General features: G+C 41.9%; 1 pseudogene; it reads left to right on the top strand.

Annotated features, from left to right (window-relative positions):
• Positions 1 to 1,746: 1,746 nt before the first annotated feature.
• LOC113406655 lies at positions 1,747 to 3,154 on the top strand (annotated as a pseudogene).
• The last annotated feature ends 637 nt before the right edge of the window (positions 3,155 to 3,791 follow it).

Raw genomic sequence — 3,791 nt, 5'->3', positions numbered from 1 at the left:
CTTTCTTTCTTTCTTTCTTTCTTTCTTTCTTTCTTTCTTTCTTTCTTTCTTTCTTTCTTTCTTTCTTTCCAATCCTGGGCTTCCCCCATCCCCAGCTTTGCCACAGCCCCTCAATCCCTGTTATCCCAGCCCTGGATTTTCCACACACACAGCTCTGCCAATCCCCATCAATCCCAACCTGCAGCCTCTGGCTATCCCAGACATTCCCGGAGAGGTCAGAGTTTGGGATTTTCAGGGAATACAGTGGGGGGAAGGGTGTAGGAGTGTTTCTAATGTCACTGTTCACACTGCCTGGCCATGGTGCATATTTATCAAGACAATCAATGCAGGAGAATGAATAGCTGGGGAATGAATGAGTAAAAGGAAGGATAAATACAGGATTATCTTAATTAATAAATGGCTAGAGTAGGAACTAAGTAACACACACACACACACACACACACACGGTGCTGCAATGTGTGTGCTGAACTTCATGTTGCTGAGTCATCCCAATGATTGACAGGGGACTGTAGAGTGTCTGCACAATCGGGACCTAAGAATTAATAAATGAATAAAGGAGGAAGGAAGGAAGGAATGTAGAAATAAATAATTAAAAAGTAAATAAATTCATAAATTAATTAGTAAATAAAAGACCAAGTAAGTGTTACAATGAATTAATAAATGTCTACACATGAATGTGAAGGGATATGTAATTGGTTAAATATAATTAATAATTAAGTGATAAATATTTGTATAAATATATCAATGAAGCAATCAGTGAATGTTCAGATAAATACATAAAGGAATAAATACATGATTATGTAAATAAATAAATGAATAACAGAATGTACATATAAATGAAGGATTAGAGGAAAGAAGGAATCCATGATTGGATTGATAAATGAAGAAATAAATAAGTCCAGGTAGGAATGCATAAATAAATAAATGAAGGGATTGATACATGATTAAATTGATTAGTCAATGAAAATATAAGTAATTTTTAAAAGAATACATTAATGCATGAAATAAATAAATGAATACCAATACATGAAGGAATATATATATATATAATATATATATATAATATGTTAATAGAATGTATAACTAAGTGAAAGAATAAAAAGAATGAATGATTGATTAAACTAATGAATAAATTAATGTCTACATAAATTAATGTTGAAATTAAGAATAGAATGTATAAATAAATAAAAAGTGGATAGATGATTACATTAATGTATAAATAAATGAATAAACAATGGAAGGAAATAATAAATGAATGTATATCACATAAAGAAAAGAATAAAGACGTGAATGAATGAACAAATAGTGGAAGAATACAACAGATGAATGTATAAATAAAAACATAAATGGTGTATTGAACAAATACATGAATAACAAACAATGAATGAACATGTAAATAAATGAAGAAATGGTGATTAAATTACATTAATAATTTCAATTAATTTGTAAATGAAGGGACAACTAATCAAATGCATGCATAAGAAATTGGAGGAATACATACATAAATGGAGGATGAGATAAAAGAATAAGTGAATAAAAAAAGGAAGGAAGAAATATCAAGATATTACCACTCACAGTAACAATTCCCACATGCTTCTTCTTTACTAGCCCTCCTGTTTCCCCATGTGCCCTGTCCCCCTTATCTCTCTGCTTCTATGGCTCTGTCACTTTCTTGGTTTGGTTATCTGACTAACCCCTCCTCACTAAACCCCATCCAAATTCTTTCGGTGACACTCAGGCACACACATGCCACCATCATTCCCCTGCCAAAAAAACCCCAAAGATTAAAATGAAAAGAAAAGGCATTTCGGGTCAAAATTGTCAGGGGGGAAATTTTTGATTTTGCAGTGAAAAACCCCAAAATTTCAAAGTGAAAGGTTTGAGTTTTTCCAAGGAAAAAAAATGTTTTAATTACAAGGGAAGCAGGCACTTCTCACAAAAATATTCACTTCATCACCAGCTAAACATTTTGATGGAAAATTTCTAATCAGCCCTAGTTATATCCCTGTATCTTACATCTTGGCCAGCGATTGCCTCTCGCTGAGTGTCTGTGAAGCACTTGGTATGATGGGGGCCCTGATCTCAGTTGGGATCTTCGCAGCAGCTGGTACAATGGGGGCCATGGTATAAGTTGCACCACACCACTACCATAATGTGCATAGTAAATTTTACAATAACATTCACCCTGTTTTCTATTGCAGGACCTCATGCTGAAGGGATGGAGCGTGGGAACCACACAGAGGTGACAGAGTTCCTACTGCTGGGGCTGTCTCAGACCCGGGAGGTCCAGCTTTTCCTCTTTGTCCTCTTCTTGCTCTTCTACATCGTCATCTTCCCAGCCAACATCCTCATCATCCTCAGCATCTGGGGTGACCCCCACCTGGGCTCCCCCATGTATTTCTTCCTGGCCAACCTGGCCTTCCTGGACATCTGCTACTGCTTTGTCATCCCCCCGAAGGTAATAAGCCACTTCTTGTCCCACCACAAGACTATCTCCTACGGGGGATGCCTTGCCCAGCTCTTCTTTCTCCACCTCCTAGGAGGGGCTGAAATCAACCTGCTCATGGGCATGGCCTTTGATAGGTATGTGGCCATCTGCCAGCCCCTGCGCTACACCACTGTGGTGAGCAGAAGGGTCTGCTGGGCCCTGGTAGGGGCTGCCTGGGCCGTGGGGTTCATGCACTCATTCATCCAGGTCATTCCCATTGCCCGGCTCCCCTTCTGTGGCCCCAATGAGCTGGACAGTTTCTTTTGTGACATCACCCAGGTGATCAAGCTGGCCTGCACTGATGTCTATGTGCTGGAGTTCTTCATGTTCTTCAACAGTGGCCTGGTCACCATGCTGTGCTTCATCCTCTTGCTCATCTCCTAAGGGGCCCTGCTGGTCCGGCTGTGGGGTGGCTCCTCAAAGGGGATGAGTAAAGCGGCCTCCACCTGCATCACCCACATCATCATCATCATCATCATGTTTGGCCCGGCCACCTACATCTACTGCCGGCCCTTCCGCAGCTTCCCCCTGGACAAAGTGGTGGCTGTGTTCCACACCGTGGTCTTCCCCCTGCTGAACCCCATCATCTACACACTCAGGAACAAGGAGATCATCAGTGCCATGAAGAGGCTGCTGGGCAGATATGGCCTGTGGAGAGGGAAATAGAAGAAGAAGAAGAAGAAGAAGAAAAAGAAGAAATTGAGGGGGGTCAACAAGCATGTGGCAAGGGGGATCCAATGGACATAGTGTACTTAGATTTTCAGAAAGCCCTTGACAAGGTCCCTCACCAAGAGCTCTTAAGCAAAGTAAGGTATCATGGGATGAGAGGGAAGGTGTCACACCCCAATGCACCCCTCCCAGTAGGGAGTCCCCTGGGGAAGACAGATCAGCATTGTATGTGGCTAACTCTGTTGCAAGCACTGCAAAGCATTTTGAAGAGGGTCAAAAGTGTGTGAGTGGAGAGTGGAAGTTTCCTTTGTAGGTAAGAGAGGCCAAAAGGGGAGGAGAAAGAGAGCAGAAAATGGGTTAACTCAACTCTGCAGCTAGCAAGCTCAGTCCAAAGATAAGATGCTGGCCTCCACCCAAGGACACTGCTCACAGCTGAGACTTGGAGGACAGATGAGAAAGAAGGGGGCTTGAAAGTTGCCCGAGAGGCCATGGGAAACCGACTACACTGACCTGCACCTGCAGGACAGTAAAGCCAGTGGAGAGGAAAACAAAGCCCAGGGCTGCCAATCTGAAAACACAGGTGAGACAACAAGAGGGGATACCGAGTCAGGCATCCCTGAAGCTAGGATGTTTT

Source organism: Terrapene carolina, unplaced genomic scaffold (genome assembly GCF_002925995.2).
Source record: "Terrapene carolina triunguis isolate 2854851 unplaced genomic scaffold, T_m_triunguis-2.0 Scaffold115, whole genome shotgun sequence".
Taxonomy (NCBI): domain Eukaryota; kingdom Metazoa; phylum Chordata; order Testudines; family Emydidae; genus Terrapene; species Terrapene triunguis.
Note: the sequence above shows the minus strand (reverse complement) of the source record. Positions and strands in the feature narration are given on the sequence as shown.